At 38.8% G+C, this 21,282-nt stretch overlaps 1 protein-coding gene across 1 annotated transcript in view; it reads left to right on the plus strand.

Annotated features, from left to right (window-relative positions):
* Positions 1-21,282, plus strand: part of SPRN (shadow of prion protein) — a 137,463-nt gene that overhangs the window by 70,339 nt on the left and 45,842 nt on the right. The gene's annotated exons all lie outside the window — the stretch shown is intronic.

Here is a 21,282-nt window from a genome sequence, read left to right on the forward strand (position 1 = left end):
AGTGGGCTATGGCTGACCAAGTTTGCAGATGACTGCAAGCTGGGAGCTGCCATCAACTCCCATAGTGACATGGACATCCTCCAAGAGGGTCTCACCCAAACAAATGACTGGTGCCAGAGTCATGGCCTCAAGCTGAATACAAAACATGCATCATCATTCCCTTTGGGGAGAGAGGAGTCCCCACAAATTATCACATTAATAACAATGTTCTAAGCATGCAGTCAGTCGTGAGGGATTTGGGCACCAAGATTTTTAGCAGCCTGACTTTTGACCACCATGTTGTTTCCATTCTACGGAAAGCTTTCTACATGGCCCACCTCATAAATAAGGGTATCTGATCCAGGGACTAGGAGGTCATAACATCCCTGTATTCTTCCCTTATAAGGCCCATTATTGAGCACAATACCCCATTCAGCATGTACCTCGCAAAGCACATGCAGCAGCTGGAGAGACTACAGAGGTTCTTTACCAGAAGAATCCAGGGCCTCAAAAATCTACCATACACAGATAGGCTAAAAACCCTATCCCTCTACTCTGTTTCATACAGACTCCTCAGAAGTGACCTCTGTCTAGCATACAAGACCCTGCCTTGATGGGACTTCTGCATATCCACAAGTCAAGCTCCACTCAAGTAACTCATACAGGCAGCCTCACCCTGGTCTGTGACATCAATAGGACTTGCTGGCAGGACAGATTTGTGTCCTAGAGACTCCCCCATTTATGGAATAGACTCCCTCTCCACATCAAGCAGAATACTTCTTTACCCCTTTTTAAGTGCAATCTGGATATCTGGATGGGAAATAGAAAACACATCCCTGGGATTCCACCTGTGTCCCTGCTGGACAGGGGCATTGGGTGCTGATTTGTCTATGCATGGGCTAAACTCTTGGCTAGGCTAAAAAGGGCCTCAGGGCCAATAGCCTTGTAACTTCCTATGATCCTATGATCCTATGTGTATCCCCAAGTCCCTGACTACTGGGTCATCTCTAAGGGGTGTTTTGTCAATATAATAGTTACCAGGGATGGATGATTTCCCAAAGGATACTGTTATCCATTTCTTGAAATTTAGTTTTAGTCCATGGCTCTAGACACCAGTTGTTTGTCATTGTCCGCTCTTCCTGGACAACATTTGTGGCAGTGTGAGATTCAATGACAGAGCTCCTAATTTGCAATCATCTGCAAATTTAGCCAGAGACCACTGATATTGGCCTTGACATCTGAGAAGTAAATGCCAAAAAGGAGCGGTCCAAGGACTGATCCCTGAGGATCTATTATTATTATTATTATTATTATTATTATTATTATTATTATTATTATTATTATTATTATTATTATTATTATTGTTATTATTATTATTGTTATTATCTATTAGATCATAGGCAATGGGTCTTACTCTTCCACATACAATTTGGCTGGCGGGTGAGACAAGAACTTGGCTTTGCTCGAACATCTTATGGTAGGACATCTATGATTATGAAAGCTCTGCTGTAGATTTGCTTATATAGTCCATCAAGGAGCAGACCATATCAGAGCCCAGCAACATATTTCAGCTTAATGCAATTCAAAACACTGGTCATGGGGTTCGACAAAGAAAAAACAGCACTCACAGAAGAGCCAGCCTTAAGCAGCAGTCTATGTTCAGCAAAGACACATAGCAAAATACAAAATAAATAAAAAAATGAAATTTTGTTCTTTATAACACAAACAACACCAAGAAAAGCAATAAGTAAGGACCAGCCTGCTTTCAACATAGCAACAAACTATCCAGCTGCCATGACAAAGAGAGATAAAAAAACATATGACCCAGGTGAGCTGAGTTCAGATAGGTGCCTGGGTGCCTGCAACTGCTAGCATGGGGGGCATGTCAGTAAGCAACAGGACTGGTTCATCTATTTCAGGAGGAAGGAATGATAATTCTCCATCTAGTTATGCTGCCATGCAAGTTAAGGCTTGTACAAAACCCACTGACCGCAGGCACACAGGCTTGAAATCCCAAGCCACTGATGGTAGCCCCCTGGGGGAATGTGTATGGGGGCACACACATCATTGGCAGGACAGTGAATTCCTTATGTTGATGCAGTGTCAATGTCACCACTGGAGGAGAAGTTAAGGCAGGACAAAAATGCCTCCTCCACCTATGTCAGCGCGATACAGGCAGTTGATTGGTGGAAGAGCCTGCTTCTTGGATGAGGCTGAAAGATTACGTCACCCTTCAGAGTCCTGGTCTAGAAGATAAGCCAAACACATCTGGCAGCTTGAAAAAGCACCTCCATAACTGGTAGCTGAAGAAGTAGTGCAGGTGGGAGGGAACCCAGTAACCTCATCGCTGTCTGAATGATGGCCCCATCTGGATTGGGGGTAGGCTTTATGGTTGGCAGGCAAGAGTAGAGAAAAAATATATAGAAAATAATAGCAGCAGACTATAGTGGTAAACAACCCAAGAGTAATTTGGATGATACTCTAAAGATGGAAAGTACAGACCAAGGAGTAGGATAGCCAAAACAAACTAGCTAACTCCAGTTACTATGTGATGCCTGGACTGGTGCATACAGCAGTTTCTCTTAAGCTTTGTTCCAACTATATGTGGAGCCTCTAGCTATATATTTATATATTTCATCCTCCTTAGCTAAGTCCTGTGGCACCTCCAGACATTCACTTTCTGTGAGGATTAAACGACAAAAGGAGAGTATCTGTTTTCCAAAATAATGCTGAGGTAGTAAATAGAGATCTGTGCATGGTCAAAGACCATTCATCTTAGGTAGTGAACTGGGCTAGTGACAATTAAAAACATACTTTAGTCTTACAGTGCAATGTGATGGCAGAAGAGGGTCCACACCATCTAGTCATTGTATCACTGAGTTCCATTTAAGTGAAATGGGTACATCCAACCTGAGAACACAACGAATGCCAGGTTTCCTTGTACATCAAAGGAAACTGGTAAACATATAAATGCCACAAACTCTACTAAAGAAACAAACACTAAACTACATTTGTCCTCTGCACCCCCCCCCCACACACACACACAGTTGGGCTGCATCCCCCACCATACCTCCTGCTACTTATAAATCTATACCTGGACTGCACAACCATGGAGATAGTAAACAATTGCAACCATGTAAATCATTTTCTCCATAATTGTGCAGCTCTTCAGAACGATACCTCAGGGGATTGATATCATTAGCAAGGAATATGTCACCTGCAAGAAAAATCCTCTATGAGCTTGATTCAAAGAAAAGAGTCAAGTGAAAAGAGGTGGCGATGAAGAAAGGTATTATTGGAATTAAACACTTGGAGAATATGTGGCTTGGTAAGGAATTTTATACTATGAATTTTAATGTGTTGGAAGACTAAGAGAAGTCATTAGTGAAAAGTATCATAGGCTATATTACTGAGGGAAAAGCAAATGAATGTTGGTCAAGACCATCCATATTAGACAAAAAATGATTGAGTTGAACAACTGGCGTAGCTTCTGGTGTCAATCCAGAGGAATCCAGTATCTGTTAGTCTAGGAGGACATGGTCGACAGACCACGCTGTTTTGTCAGAGAGGGTCTTCCTGCCACCTCTTGGCTTTCGGTTACTTGCAAAGGTACTTGCCCCCCCCCATCCCATAGTGCCTTTTTTAGGCAATGTAATGATAATAAAATTCCATAAAAATATTCACTAGAGATAAACTCAAGGTTATGCTGCTTAATGCACTGGAAGCACTCCTTACCTTGGAAGATGCCGATGTTTGTGCAGTCACAGACATGGTTCAATGCCACAGAAAGCACCCCAGCCATGCATGGCTACAATGCCTTCCACATGTTCAGACCTCAAAATGAGCATGAAGGAAACAAAAGTAGAGGTGCATCCATCTTCATTAAAGACAAATACATCTCAAGACTGATCAAATAGTATGAATCCCTAAAGCTACTCCAAGTCCAACTAACTGTAGGTAAAACCCCCTTCCATATCATTGTTAGCTATAGGTCCACCACCATGAACCATGAGAACCACTCTACCTACATGGACCTACTTGAGTCACAGACTGTACAGCCAAACACCTTGGTCACGGGTGATTTCAACTATCCTTCCATCAACTGGGTGTCATATATGAGCACAAACATGTTCACCCTATGGTTCCTTGATTTTGTTAATACAAATGCTCTGGAACATATAGTCTGCACCCCCACAAGAGGCTCAAATGCCCTAGACTTAGTACTCACCAATACAGGGAGTCTCTGCACTACCCCCGTGTGTTGCCCTCCATGGTAAAGTCTGATCATAAACCAGTGTCATTCAAAGTAACAATCATACCTGCCCCCCCCCCCCCAGAGCAAAAAAGATAAAAAATTTCTCCAAAGCAAACTATAGCCTCCTAAGCAATGGCATAAATAGTTTCAAACCCCTTGCTACCACTGTCAGCAATGACTCCTATACAGAGGTGTACACAAATGCCCTGTATAAACACCTATACAAATGTATAGACTCAGCTGTACCTGAATGGATCAACACAAGGTCCTCACAAAAAAAGCCACCCTGGTGGACATCAAGCATAAATAGGTTATACAACAAGAGGAAGAAACTAATGTCCAAGAACAAGAGGGAACTGACTCAGCAGAGGAAGGACACCCTCCACAGCTTGAACAAGCAAATTAGATATCTTGTAAAGTCCTCTAAAGCCAATTACAAATATAAACTAGCATCTGTAGCTAAGGATAATCACAAGGCATTCTTTAGCTATGGCAGAAATCTAACTCTAAAAGGGAAGGCACAGCTTTGTGCCAAACTAGTAGTGGACAGTACCACTCATACTGTACCCGAGGAGATTGCCAACCTGCTAGCAAACAGATTTGGCACAACTTCACCCGCTGTCCCAACCAGACATACCACAAAACATACCTGTCTCCTCCTCTAGCTAGTATTCCCAAACAGCAGGTGATACCTGCACTCTCCATCGCCAGAAATACAGCCTCTATGGGACTGGATAGCATCCCAGGCTGTCTACTAAATGGTCAAAAACAGGACCTAGCGGAACCACTTGGCACTCTCTTCAACCTCAGCCTGAGAACTGGCTTTGTCCCAGCAGAGTGGAAAACAGCAATAGTAATTCCCTTGCACAAAGGGGGTCCGTCAACCAATCCTGGGAAATATAGATCCATAAGCCTAACCAGCATTATCTGCAACGCCATGGAGAGAATCATCATGGACCTTATAGACAAAGATGTAGGTGATCTTCAAACTCTTGACCCGACCCAATTTGGCTTCATTAAGAGTAGCTCATGCTTATTAAATCTGGTGAACTTCTTTCATAAATGTCACCAAAGCCCTGAATGAAGGCAAAACAGTACATACAGCCTATCTCAGCTTAGCCAAGGCTTTTGACACAATTCTCCACTCAGGCATCATTGAGAAACTCACCCAGCTGGGAATTAACCCATATGTCACTTCATGAGTAGCCAACTAGCTCACCAACAGAATGCATACAGTCAAAGTTGGGGATTCCACCTCTACCAGCAGACTAGTTACCAGTGGTGTACCATAAGGATCTTTGCTGTACCCCTTACTGTTTGGAATCTATTTCTCAGAAGTCCAGGAAAAAATAGATGATCTGTGGCTTACCAAGTTAACCAATGACTGCAAACTGGGTGCAGTCATTGAATCCCCCAAAGATGTGGACATATTTCAAAAAGCGCTTACACAGACAAATGATTAGTGCCAAAGCCACAGACTTAAACTAAATACAAAAAAAAATGTGCTATCATCCCTTTAGGTAAAGGTTAAATCCCTGAAAATTACTATATTAACAGTACCCTCCTTAGCTCAAACCCTGTGGTGAGAGATTTAGGAACACAGATTGATAGCAACCTTAAATTCAATCACCATTTTTCCACAGTGGTAAAGAAGGCCTTTTACATTGCACATCTCATAATTAAGGGCACTGCATCCAGTGCTAAAGATGTTATAATTCCCCTGTACTCATCCCTCATCAGACCACTAATAGAGTACAGGACTCCCTTCTGTATGTACCTCACCAGACTTCTGCAGCAGCTGGAGAGACCTCAGAGGTTTCTCACCAGGAAAATTCAGGGGCTTCAACACACGACTTACATAGACAGACTGAAGGCCCTGTCATTGTACTCTCTCTATCTTATAGGCTGCTGAGAGGCGAGTTTTGCCTGGCCTACAGACTAGTCAAAGCCCCTGCCCTAACGGAAATGCTGCACAAACGCAAGTCAAATGAGACAAGATTCACTCACTCTAGGCATCTTAAACTAGCCTGCAACATTAACAGGATATGCTGGAGAGACATATATGTCTCCCAGAGATAGCCACTCCTCCTGAACAAACTCCCAATTCACGTAAAACAGAGCTCCTCAATGAGCCAATTTAAGAGTAACTTAGACAACTGCATTGGAGACTGTAATTTTACCCCAGGGGTCTCACCTATGTCCCTCTTTTGGTAAAGGAAGTCGGTGTTGATCATAGACACACACTGCAAATATAAACCATATAACTTGGTCAGTAAAGGAACAAGGGTATAACATGGCTAGGCTTTTAAAGGCACTAGGGCCAACAGCCTAGTAACCTCCTACTAATCTATAATTGCAACTTAATATTCAAAAGCTTCTTAAACTGGTGTCTATGTCAGGCAAATGGATTCAACAGAGGTTTGTAATAGGTTCATAGGTTGGTACTAGGCTATCGGCCCTAGGGCCTATACAAGCCTAGCCAAATAATTCCCTGGCTATTTCTTCCCACAGCATTTACTTCCCTGGACCCCTGTCTAGCAGGGTGACTGATGTGATCCTCGGGGTGAATTTCCTATCTCCCATCCAATCATCAAAGTTCCTTTTGAAGAGGGCCAAAGAGGATGACAGGATGGTTATCTTGTGTTAAAATTCAAAGCTAAATGTCCAAATATTTCAAAATACTAAATAGGCAAGTCATGACAAGTTGTAAAACTGAAAAAAGGAAGATTCAAGTCCCCTTCTTCAGAAGATCAGAGTTCGTAGCAAAAGAAACACCAAGATGGGAAGCTTATTATGTAACAGAAATGGGACTGAAAACATTGAAAATAGAGTGGAACAAGTACAAACAATCTAACCTCAACAATAAAAGAGTTGCATTATCTTATATGTGCTTCTCCGGAAGTCTTACTTATTAAATGGTAACTTGTGGATTAGGTTCCTAGGTAGTAACTAGGTGTAGTCAAGGAGAATATTTAAGAGCCTAGTCAGTTTTCCAATTGCTCCAAAGCACTTTCTGGTTAAGTGACTTAAATTCATATAGTAGGCAAGTGAAGGCTGATGGGATCAAACACTGTACCACAGGAAGAAGCTTATTAACAATTCTTAGCCTTGATCCTCTGTGCTAACTGCCAGACAAATATATATAGGCCTCTTGTACTGGTCAGAAAAGGAACCCAGGTCAACTGATTAGAAGGCAGCTATGTTCACCATTATACCACAGTCCTTCAAAATTATGTCTGGAACTTGCAACAGAAATGGGTTTATAGTGTAACAATATTGTATTTCTTGCAGCTAGTTTGAACCCAGATGTAAACAACTTGATAGAAGAATCTCTTCTTACTTCCTTTGGTCTCCTGTGTGCTACACAAGTATGCACAATGCCCTACAGCTCAGAAGAAGACTGCCCACAGGAAACGGAGAGCAAAGAATGTGTCTTTAGATTAGAAGAAAGTGATCTAAGGAAAGAGTTGCTTGATTTAATAGAGATGGGTTGACATATTAACATCAATGAAAGAAAAAGATTACAGAAAGTCAATAAGACCCAAAGTGTTAGAAGTTTGACAAAACAAAACAAAAAAATGAACACAGTAATTAAACAGAAATAAATAGGATATATTACTGTACGACTAAATCAATAACAGCTAAAGCCTTACCACAAAAACACAGGTCAGTAAGGGAAGAAATCAAATGCTGTCATGAAAGAGGTGAATAGAGAAAACTGAAGCAATTAAGACAAGAAGTGTCACCGTTAGAAGAGTATAGAAGAGGGAACAGATCAAAACATGCTAAAAGCAAAGTACAGCGCCAGAACAGACCAGGATCTATCACACACTTTTGCAAATAATAAACTAAAAATATCAGCACAGGCAGAAAATCTTAGAAGATATGCAGATAAATATAAAGGAAAAGTACAAAACAAACAATTCATTGATGACTCAAAAAAGTTTTATACAGAATTGGGAAAGAAGGCAAAAGAAGCACCACCAAAAAGGAAGAAACAGACACATTTTGAAGAAATATCTCTGAAGATCCTGTGGAACAAAACAAAGGTGCTGAGTGGACAGAAAAAGTAAAAGAGGTAAGAAGTTTAAATGTACAGGATATGAAATGGGATGAAGTAATGGCAAGAAAAATTGAAAAAAAATATGAAAAGTGCCTGAATGAAACACCCCAGGCTCAGATGCAGTACCTAACTTCTGGTTAAAAGTTTAGCATCTTTGCAGGAAAATCTTTCCCTGAGTAAGAACTATTTATGTAAGCACCCTGAGCAGACACCAAGCTGGTTAAAATCAGGAAAATTGATACTCCTCCTTAAGAGTGAACCTGCAAGATATCCTAAAAACTATAGACCAATAACTTGCCTTCCAATGATGTACAAACTATACACTGCAATTGGCACCGACAGAGTTTATAGTCATTTAGAAGAAAATTCAATCATGGCAATAGAGCAAAAGGGTAACAATAGAAAGCCATATGGAACAAATCATCATTTGTTGTTAAATAAAGTCATAATGGAGAATTGCAAAAAGGGGAAGAATCTAAGTAGGGTACGGCTAGACTACAAAAAAGTATTTGTAGCATCCTATATTCATGGATAAAAGAGTGCTTAGAAATATATAAAATACACCCCTACATTGATCGATTACATTACCATGACCATGAAACAGTAGCAAACCACTTTGCAGCTAAGCCATGATAAAGGACAAACTATCATCCTAGGGATAAAAGTTCAAAGGGAAATTTCCAGGGTGAGTCTGTCACCGCTGCTCTTTTTTTTGTCTTGCCCTTAACGCATTAAGCTGTCTTCTTAACAGATTAGGTTGTTGTTGTGTCTTTCAGCTTTTTCCGGTTAGGGGTCGCCACAGCGGAACTCCAGTCCGCTAATGATTGGCAGTAGATTTTTACGTGCCTAGTTGCCAGCCCTGACGCACAACCTTCAACGAAGGTATGCCCATTCACGCATGTCTCCACACAGAAGACGCTCTAGCTGAGAATCGAACAGGACAACGTCTTACTGTGAGGCGACAGCGCAACCGCAGCACCACCACATGGTTACAATTTGGCTCACAGAAAACAACAGAGCATAAAGATTTATCATCTTGTTTTTGCGGATGATTTAAAACGGTACAGTTCATCAGATAAACAACTGAAAGCAAAACTGCAAATGGTCAAAACTTTCTCAGACGATATAAAAATGTCATTTGGTCTTGATAAATGTGCAAAAGCAACCTTTAAAGCAGGAAAACTGCAGCACCGAGAAAATATCAGTCTAGTTGTCTATTAACTAACAAAACTGATATTTTGTTAGTTAATAAACAACTAGACTGACATTTTCTTTTCAATGTTCTTGTTTCTGAAGTCATTCCTAAAAACCAAACATTTTTACTATGGTCTGTCCTCTATAGCAAGGAAAATTGCTACTAAAAATTGGAAATCCCAATCTACTCATGTCTTTAAAGTAGCTTATTCATCTTGTGAAATACATTTGTAACAATGAGATTGCTACTATAAAAGCAAGGACTCACAACACAACCCATCATTTAATTGCTTGGACAAAATTGTCTAATCTGTTAGACAAATATTAAGTGTTCTTCTATGTATATTGTTTTTTTAGTTTTTATGGACATTGTATATAGTTTGTTTTCTCTTGTGACTATACTGTTGTTATTGTTTTATAAAATGAATAAAAACATTTTGGAAAAAAGAAAAAAAATGTTATACAATAAAAGTTAAGCAAATATTTTAAAGTAAAAAAAAAAGAAGAAAATATCTGTCTAGGACAGGAATGCGATGCAAAGGAAATTGAGCATGAGGGAGTGAATGAGTACTTGGGAACTAATGAAGGATTGACAATAAAACATGAACAAATGTGAATAAAACTTAGTAAGGAATGTTTTAGAAGACTTAAATTAATACTGAAAACAGTGCTGACATCTAGGAATAATGTTCAAGCTATAAACCAATTTACTACTGGCTCCATAAGGTAGTGGATCAGTTGGACAGGAAAACAAGAAAAATGCTTCACGCTTATCAAATGACTTATAAAAATCAGTGTATACCAGGATTATATATTCCCTATTCTGAAAGAGGTATGGGCCTCCTTGAAATTGATTACGTGTATAGATCTGCAATTGTAGGACTGCATACATATCTGCTGACCTCACAAGATCAAAACATAGTGAAAGCTTTAAAACATGAAGATAATAAGTCTAAGATGACTTCCCTGCTACATTTAGCAAAAGCATATCGGTGTCTAGTGGGAATGGAAATAAAACCAGGAGTAGATGAAAATCAGGCAGCAACTGAAGGGGACAAAAAAAACAAAAGAAAGAATACAAGGTGAAGGATCAGATGTGAAAGAAGAAATGTGGAAAAAGTATAAATATAGTTGCAAGTACAGAAAACTCCTGGAATAACCTCATGCCAATCAGGATCTGACGCAGGAATGGTTAAGGAGAGGTGAATTTAAACCAAAAGATGAAAGGCTAATATTGGTGGCCCAGTATAGTGGACCACTTCCAAGTTGGTTTACAAAGTCCGTTGAACATGTCAGAGAAACAGACAAATGCTGTTTTGTGAAACAGAATTGAAAACAGTCTCACATCTTGTTGCTGGGTATGATACATTAATGGCAAAGGGCCTGTATACTGAAAGGCATAATAATGTGGCAAGCTTGTTGCACTGGGGATTATGCAAACATTACAATATTGAAGTAGGTGAGAAGTATTGAAAACACAAACCACAAAGCATTATAGAAAATGATGAAGTTTATATCACATGGGATCACCCATTATCAACAGTTCAAAAAATAGATGTGAGAAAAACAGATATAGTAGTCCATAAAAAGATGACAAAAGTAGCATTGATCATTGAAATTGCTACACCCAGTGATTACAGTGTCTTACATAGTGAGAGACACAGTCATAAAATACCAGGATTTGCAGGCAGAAATGTGAGTCATACCTCCCAACCATACAGATTTACTCAGTTTTTACCGAGTTTTGGGGTCCAAATGAAGGGGTGCCACGATTCCCGAGTGGCACCCTTTTATTTCCGATTTTTTTTTTTAATTTTTGCGCCGTTTGAGCTGACATCATCACATGCGCGATGACGTCAGCTTCGTCAGGGCTACCACCAGCCAGTCGGAATTGAGCTCTGAGTGACCAGGCTGCTCATAAATGCGAGCGGGAACAGTTATGGCACTTGTAATATTATCAGCAGCACTTTCGGAACTTGAACGCACTCTTGTAATTTATTATTTACAAATAAGAAAGTGTGTGTGAAATGCGAGCAGGAACGGCACTTATAATATTATCAGCTGCACTTTCGGAACTCAAACGCACTCTTGTATTGGATTGTTTGTTCGGGGAACTCTTGCAATGGATTATTTACAAGTAAGGAAATGGGAACTCTTGTAATGAATTATTTACAACTTTACAAGTAAGGAAGAAGTGTGTATGTGAAATGAGAGCGGGAACGGCATTGCTCTTCCATTTTGTTTACAGTAAAATACAGCAGAAATTTGCTTATCTCAATCTCCATGGAGCCGGGCAAAAACTATGATGCTTTTACTGGCCATTATGCACAGTAAAGATAGTAGAGACAGACAGGTCACTTTGAAATAATATGAATGAGTTAGTTGTGCACTGCAAGCAAGCTCACCAATCTAAATATGCCTGTCATCCTATCATGGTTAAATAGGTTTGGATTTTGCTGATTGTATAATGGCTTATTGCATGGTATATTAATAGAATTAAAAAAAAAAAAAAGGTTAATGAGCCCCTTTGCAGATGGCTTCACCCCAGCTTTATTTTTAACAGGGCAGCCACACTTATTACAATTTGACAGAAACTTATCAGACAAGCAGGCTAGGTATAGTTTGTTTTCTTAATTGCTGTTGTTAAGCCTAATCACTAAATGAGGTGGAGTTGATGAAGAAGGGAGGAGGCAAAGGTAGGAGGTTTGAGTTCTTTGTACGAGGGATCCTCTTAAATTTTATCAGCATCAGCTCAGCTTGGACTAGAGATGGCATGCTGTACCAATGGACTATACTACTAGAAAGTTCTTTTATCCAGGGGGAAGGTTGGTACTGTATTCAACTTCAAGTACAAGTAGGCATGCATTATAAGAAGTGCTAGACTAGTGCACTGTGCTCTCTGGGGTACTGAATTTGTACTTTAAGGAACATTTTAATACTAATAGCTGTAATTTTTTCTCCATTTGTAGTGAGAATGATGTAGTATTCAGACTTGTTTGCTCTCATGTGTAAAGCAAATTAATTTGCTGTCTGCGCCTTGTTGTTGTCATATTTCTTGAGCCAACATTTTAAATATTCCCTGCTCATAGCATGGTGTGGCTTGTTTTAATTATTTAATGTGCAATATCCTCCCATAATTATCAGAAGAAATCTGCTGTTTATCCAGTTTCCCACGTGCTCTTTTTCTTTTCTGTTTTTAAAAGGAAATGTGTGGATTTGTATTTAGATCCACTAATACCAATGGATATGGATGCTTCTTATTTTGTCTGCGCTATGATTTGACTTTGTAATATAACTGATTTTGATTCTGAAACCATATTTGACTTTCCTACCTGCAGCTGAAAACAAATCCTTGTGCAGAGGGTTTTTGAAGTTTGATTCTGACCTCCAAACTATACCTAGCATGATGCAGCTGCCATACATGCATAATAAATATTATATTAAACAATTTGTATTGCTGTACTGCTACCACTATAACTGTCTTATGTAAATATTGTAAAAAGTAAGAGATCTGTGTTTTGGCACACAATATGACAATATTCTGCTTAGAACAACCAACTTTGTAGAAAATCACTAGATGATTCTTGTTGTTACTGCTGTTTTCAACTCAGACACCAGGACTTTTCATAGAAAACTGTTTGGCAGCCTTTGTGCCACAATGCTTCATAAAGCAGCCTGCTTTCATTACAAGTAATACTGAAACTGGTACAATTCATGTCACATTTTCTGGGTCTTTAGACCAAAAAAGATTATGTACATAAAGTAAAATAAAATAATTTGATTCAACAAATGAAGAGGATATCATTTTTTTAAGTTATTTGTAGTACATTTTGTTCATGTTATGGATTATGCAGTTTGACAGATACAGAAAGCAATTATGGTAAGATCTGCCTTTCTTAAGAAATCGTTTAAACATGCTGACACTTCACAGCTTGGAAACTATTTAGTGATATTTCTTAAAATGTTGTATGGGTTTGGTGTATATTCATGTGTGTGTGTGTGTGTGTGTGTGTGTGTGTGTGTGTGTGTGTGTGTGTGTGTGTGTGTATGCATGCCCTCATTTAATACACCTGGTGGCTAGAGGTATTCAGGCTCAAACCCTGTACCTAAAGTCCCTAGCCACCACTTGTGAGAATTGTCCAGATTGTTTTGTGCTAAGAGTTGAGCTATGGTGAGAAGTGAGAACTGAATTCACTAAATGATAACCATTAAGTTTCAGTCTTCCTATATTTCAGGAAGCTGCTGATTTGGCATAGTGGTATGTTGCTCTGACTGTAGTGCATAGGGTCCTGGGTTTAAGACTTGTCAGTGAAATGCATGGTGGTAACACAACATTTTATTCTAGTAACTTTCCAAAATTATACAAGCAATGTTTAAAATGTGTCCCTGTTTTTTGACCTTTTGCCCACCCCAAAAAAAAAATGAAATTGAAAATAAGCGCGAGAAGCTGTGAAAGATGCCTGTGGCTTACACTACTGTCATTCTATTTATAGTGTGGGAGCGAAAGTAGACTTTTATGATGGAAATGTTCTGAATTGGGCAGTTTTGTCATTATTGGTTCATGCATTTTGTTTCATTGCCTAAAGTACAGCCTACTGGAAAATTGTTCAAACAATAAATTTAAAATGTGCTCCAACAAGTGTGCTGTATTATACAAAGAATATAACTTAATAAAGTCAGGAAGGTTTATCATAGAAAAGAACACATGTATGTTTCTTGTTTCATGTTTTGTGTGCAAAGGGCCAATGATTTGAAAATGGCCCAAAGGTAATCTTTATCCACCACTGGCCAAATGCATTTTCTTTGGATGTGCTGTGGGTTTCAATGAATGTGAGTTTCAAGGGCAGAGACGTTTTAATGCCATGTCTATTTTCATTGTGAGACAGTACTGCTTTGTTTAAAAGATGTCTGTTAGTGTTTGTGCATTGTGCTATAAAATGTAAAAATACAATCCAAATAATCATTGTAGAAGTAAAGCAGTATGCACATATTAGTGTTTATGGGAAATGGGGTGAAATAGCCAGGTAATGGGACATTGGAATGGCTGCAGGGAGACTCTGGTGCCATATTTTGGTTGTCTGTTTTCAGTTTGCATTTGAAAGTTGGTATCCCACAATTCCACCGGAGTTGGTGGGGTTAAGTAATTATGTATGCAAATTAGATGTTAATTAGTGTACATATTTGTACCTATTTTTCATGGGCCTTGTCCAGATTTTTGATGTTTCCAGGTTGAGAGGTATGATGAGATTAATGTGGAATAGGATACCCAGACAGTTCCAATAGTAATAGGATCAATAGGTCTCATAAGAAAAAAAATACAGTTGTATTTAGATATACAACTGATTCATATAACTCCATATAAATTGCAGGAGTCACTTCTGGGCACATTGTGGGTGCTGCGAAGAGCACTTTAAGCTAACATCAAAGACTGAAACAATACTAATTTCATGAACTTTAATCATACTTTGACCAAGGAATGGGTTCCATTCCCATCATAGTATTAGAAACCCAAAAGATTTGAAGAAATTAATCCCTCAGAAGAATAGAATGTCATGCTGTGTAACATGCCTTTACTTAAAACAGTTCCCAATAAACAAGAAAATAACCGAACAACTAAGGTACCTGCCCACATTAGAATAGCAAGGTAAGATGGCAACTGCTTCTTGACTCTACAGGAACAACTAGCAACAGCAGTCTCAATATGTTTCAAACAAACAGGTCCAAGAGTTCAAAGTGTATTTGTGATTTCATTTGGACTGCATACATCCACAGCTTTTGGTAAGTTCATATGTGAATCTGTCAAAACAGTCACTTCCTATACTACAAGCGATTCTGTCTCTTATTAATGAAACATGCAACTCATCAATTTCAGTCTGTGGTTTAATTGTTTTAACTCTTGTGAAGAAAAAATGTGAACGTATTGTAAGTTCCTTCCAAGCCCATGCTAATTCCTAAACATCTCTTTCTTATTGATATTTTAGTTTTTTTTCCTTTTCCTGAAAGGCAGAAATATTAAGTACCTGCAAGGTTTCTGCAACATGCAGAAATATAACACACCACACATATCATATAACACACCACACCATATTTTCGGGCATCTTTCCTGTTATGCAAAGGTAAATGATAAATATAATTTCTGGATCCCAAGTTTCTAATATCCTATTAAACATAATCCTCAACTGTCCAGATTTTCAGAGAATATCCAGATTTTTGTTTCATATTTTTGGTCTGATCCTCATGAAGTGTGTTGTTTTCTGGCACAATAAATAACAGCACACATTGCAATTTCAGACTTCATATCCTTGAGAAAAATGCATGCTAACACAAATCATGTTATTCCAGCAACTTTCTAAGTTTATAAGAATATTTAAAAATCTATCCCCATTTTTGGGCCTTTGCTCCCCATTACTTTAGGCTTTGTTGAAATTTATTGCACTAAGAGGTTGAGAGGTATTTCTATTAAACTGCCTTAGAGCAACAGAATTGCTTGTGGTTGCAGTTATATAACCTTTTCATGTATTAACAACATACATTCAGGGCTTTTTGCAAATTATGTAAGAGAAAAAATTGAATGCTAACTTTATTTTTGAAAATATGAAAAACTGCCAACTATATTTCTTTACTTTTACCATGTAACATTTAAATGCCTATTAAGATGTTCACAAATGACACCAACACTGTAGCTGCATTACAAACCTCCATGAGGTCTTTACTGTCAGTGCCAAGTGAGACCGCATAGCATGCATACAATTAGCTTTAGTACCCTTTCCTTTAAAAGATACTACACAAATGACACACCTCATTATTCAGCCATGAATCAACAGGTGGTCCCTGGTATTCACAAATATGCACAGTCTGTGGCCCTGGAAATAATAAGATTATTTAAAACTGTATCATGCTACTGTCAGGAAGGAAGGGTAACATCACTCACAATCCCTTTAAGGGGCCACACATGATGTTTCAAGACAGTCAGTAGTTCACTAATTCAGCTCCCTAACCAATAGCCTCCATTGCCATAACTGTAGGCCAGCATACATTAGAATATTATGCTAATGGGGGGGATTCTGTGCGGTTAGTGCTCCCATTGGCTGGAGTGCTGCATCACTGTTGGGGGTGACAGTAGGGACTGAGTGTGGCTACAAGGAACACCACTGCTGATACTTTCTCTTTCTACTATGCAAAAGAGTGTTTTTTTCTTAATGTAGTGGTGATGTGTTCAGCTCTGACAGCTTAGCAACACATCAATGGGAGAGAGGAAGTAAGTGTGGTAACAAGTATTACCCCAAATGTACATGCACAATTTAGGTTCCATATGTTACCCCTTTTGGAGTGAACCATACACATTTGGACTGGAATTGGTGAATTAGGTATGATCCTGGGGGAATTTGCAGACATACTCTCTCCATAGAGTACTGTGCCTAGATAATGAGGTTATGCTGCATCCAATGTCTTACTCATCATGTTAAGAGATTTCATGAATTGCATTATATGGTATACCAGCCCTGCTCCATAATGCATACTTCCTGGGAATAATGCCTAAGGTCTCTACATTTTCTATATGCAGGTTCATCCATTAATTTTTTTCTGAAAATTGAGACAGATCTCTCAACATGTGAACTAGAAACTGGAATTCATGATATATGGTTACTGTAACCAATACTAAGACAAGACTTTTCATGAACGTCTAGTAACACCAAACGTGAACCTCAGTCAGTGGTAAGTTCAGGTTGGCTTGTACTTCCTAGTCCTTTTGAACAGCGTATCCCACATAAAGTGAATACATATCCTCCTACTGTTTTCCCAGTACTAAAAGTGCCACTGAAAGTCCTTCAGTAAAAGGTAATTTCTTGCTGCTTAATCCATTAATTCAAACTACAAAGCCAACAATCTATTGTAACTACAAGCTGATGTATACGCATTAGATAAGTGCTCTGTGCCAGACCTGGACAGTTTCCAGTGACAAATGGGATGTGAAGTTGAAGCTCTGTGAATCATTATTGGTGTACTGAATGCAAGGTAGTCAAATGGTTGGCATTGTGTGAGTATTAATGAAGGAAATGGCTCTGATATTTCAGATGTGCCAAGTGGTATTTCTCTGCCCCTGACCAAGAGTTCTAGTGAGTCATGATGACTGCTGTGAACAAATAATTCGCTTGCGCATTGTAGGGACTGGTGAAACATATTTCAGTTGCATGAGTAGATTATCACAAGTTCAGAATCATTATTTCCTGTAATCTGCTTATGTACTCAATATGCCACATGACCTATTCACCAATAATGCCTTTTTAAACATCACTAAACATTTTACTGTATCCTATACAGTGTTAATGACTGATGCTGCAATGTCCTTCATTTAAATAGTCTACAGCTGCATTACTTCTGTGCAAAATGCTTAATGATATAATGTATTTTAACTTCAAAACATATTGTGTAACATCTGAATGTTTGTCAGGATGTACAATAAGCAATAAAGATCCTGTGGATTTGTTATCAGCGTTCATGAGATCTTTATTATGAGTCCTAAAATGAAGTGTACCATAATATATGAAAATTCTAAAAGCTAGGTATCAGCATATTTAAAGATACAGGTCCTTATCAGTTGAACAAGTTTCAGAAACTCCAATTCAATAAGATCGAAACTATGTTATTGAGTTTTTGAAACTCGAAGCTTTTGAATGGAGATCGTAGTACAGAGAGGATCAGGAAATTTACCCTTTTCCTCACTGTAGTGCAATCTCAGAGATGGTATATAAAATCTGCAGGGGATACGCAAAATGTTAAAAAAAAAGTAGATTTGTTTTTTGTTTTGATATTTGAGTTTTCAGAAACTCAATCTTATGGTCTCTTCGTTATGTTTTTTTTCGAGTTTCTGAAAAGTCGATCATCTGACATAGATCTAAAGATGCATATATGCTCTATCCCAAGTTTCTCCTAGTTGAAAAATATTCTTATTTTAAAAAAATATTGTGTAATATACCATGAATTACTTTTAAATTATATTTAACTCTACAGTAAGCATGCTGTACACCTTATATGTAAAAATCAGATCTTTATCCATATTCAGTGGACATGTTAATGAATACTTTTCAGTCTTTATAATCACATTCATTTCTTGAACTGTCCAACATCTGGCTGGTGTCTTCAGTGGTCTTCTACATCTTTATTTGATACTTAATAGGGTTTTCCCTTTGGGCATGTGACTTTCCTTTTTTTGGGACAGTTTTTGTTGTGCTTTGCCTTTTCTTGGAAGCATGGCTTGATGGGTCTTTTCAGGAATGCTTAGCCAACACAGTCTTAAAGTCGTTATTTTATTGTGACGTTATTGTCTCTGGTGACATTTCTGATCACTCGTCTTCCTTGAATGTTGATGTACTTGTTTCATACAGATGTCTTTCTAACTTTTCAAAAATTAGCTTAGGAACTTGGTTCAGATGCTGTACTGGCATCATCAGCTTCAAGCTGGAAACATTTACATGGCTCTTTTATTTTTACTTTAGCTCTTATATTCAAATCTGATAGTCTTCTGGAATATAGTGTTTCTGTCCTGCTGATTGTTCTTCATTATTTCCTTAATTTTGTATTGATTTTCAGGCATCAGTAATATAGCTGAAGCAGGTAATTCACTTTTCACCCTGCCCATAAACGAATGAGTTGGTGATAGAATGCATCCCTGGAACCGAGTATTCCAATATTTCAAAACTGTGAGATGACCATCTTCATAGCTATTGGTACTGCTGTTGATTTTTCACATGAACAGTTTCATTGTTTAGATGGTTCTCTCCATTGTTCTGCTAGATAGTACATAGTTTGGATTAGGTATAATTTGTCTGAATTCCCAGTCTCACACACACATGCATATTGATGAATCCTTGATTGTTATATTGTGGACCGTTATAACAAAATGACAACATCAGATAGCCTCTGTCTCAAGAATACAAACTTCAGTGCATTAATTACACTTGCACATGTTCTATCTGTACACTTGATTATTTCAGGGAATTCAGAATAATAATCCACATTCATTACAATAAACTAAATTTGTGCCTGCTGTGTTCCATGGATGAAGATGTTGCTCCCTACTAGGTCACCCATGGAATATATGAATTAAAATATGTTCTTCTGGACTATTGTTAGTTATGGCATGAATAGCAAATAGCTCAACTCTGTGATACTTTTTTTATTCTTAATCAATGTAATATATTTTGTTCTTTATATGCATTACATGTGATTTGTATATTTTTTCAAGATTTTGCCTTCTCATTTAATTTGGAATTATTATTTTGTCAGATTTAAACATTAAGCCTGGATACAAGTTATTTCATCCCCGAAAAAATAAAAATGAATTTCTTTCTTTTGTCATTTTCTTATAATAAATCTATTTCTAAGTCGGTGTTATCTCTCCTCTGGAATTGTATTACTTTTTGCAGGGGGTTTTACCACAGACAATCTTGGAATTTCCCACATTTGTGCACTTTTGCTTAGCGCTCCGCTTCTAAGTGCACATCCCTTGTGCATCAGCTAATGTTCTCATTTCACAAGTCATAGGTTCATAAGATCATAGGATGATACTAAGCTATTGGCCTGGAAGCCCTTATAAGCCTAGCCAAGAATTTTGCCCATATTCCCACAAAGTCAGCACCTGTTTCCCCTTCCAGCAGGGACACAGGTGTGATCCCAGGGATGTATTTTCTGTTTCCCATCCAGTCTTCCAGGTTCTTCTTTAAGAGGGCTAGTGAAGTATTCTGCTTGACATGGAGAAGGAGTTTATTCCACAGATGGGGGAGTCTTTGGGACACAAATCTATTCCGCCAATAAGTTCTGTTAATGTCACAGACCAGGTTGAGGCCTTGCATGTGGGTTGTGCAAGTGGAGTTCATCTTACAGATATGCAGCAACACCATCAAGTCTGGGTCTGAGATGGCCTTGTATGCAAGACACAGGTCACCTCTGAGCAGTCTGTACAAGACTGAGTAGAGGGACAGGGTTTTTAGCCTATCTGTATAGGATAGGTGCTTGAGACCCTGGATTTTCCTGGTCAGGAACCTCTGTGGTCTCTCCAGCTACTGTATGTGCTTGGCAAGGTGCATGCTGAAAGGGGCATTGTACTCGATAATGGGTCTGATAAGGGAGGAGTACAGGGATGTTATGACCTCCTTGTTCCTGGATCAAATACCCTTACTTAGGAGATGGACCATATAGAAAGCCTTCCTTACAATGGAAGCAACATTTTGAGCAAATGTCAGGTTGCTATCAACCTGGATGCCCAAGTCCCTCACGACTGATTGCATGCATAGTACTTTGTTATTAATGTGATAATTAGTGGGGATGCCATTTTTCCCCAAGATGGATAATGATGCATTTCTTGGCATTCAGTTTGAGGCCATGCTTCTGGCACCACTCATTAGTTTGGGTAAGGCCCTCTTGGAGGATGTTCACATCAGCAGTGGACTCTAAGACAGTGCCCAGCTTGCAGTCATCTGCAAACTTGGTCAGCCACAGACCACTGGTTTTGGCTTGTACTTCAGAAAAGTATATCCCAAACAGCAGACAACCCAAGACTGATCCTTGGGGTATGCTGCTCATTACAGGTCTACTACTAGAGGTGGCATCCCCTATTTTGACTGAGTGGATTCTATCTGTGAGTCAGTTAGTTACCCATCTGGTAACATACGGGTTGATACCTAGCTGGGAGAGTTTATCTGTTATGCCTGAGTGGGGAATAGTGTTGAAGGCTTTAGGTAGGTCAAGGTAGGTGGTGTGTAGCATCTTCCTCTCGTCCAGGGCTTTGGTG

Source organism: Protopterus annectens, chromosome 14.part0 (assembly GCF_019279795.1).
Source record: "Protopterus annectens isolate FY-2018-M chromosome 14.part0, PAN1.0, whole genome shotgun sequence".
NCBI lineage: Eukaryota > Metazoa > Chordata > Ceratodontiformes > Protopteridae > Protopterus > Protopterus annectens.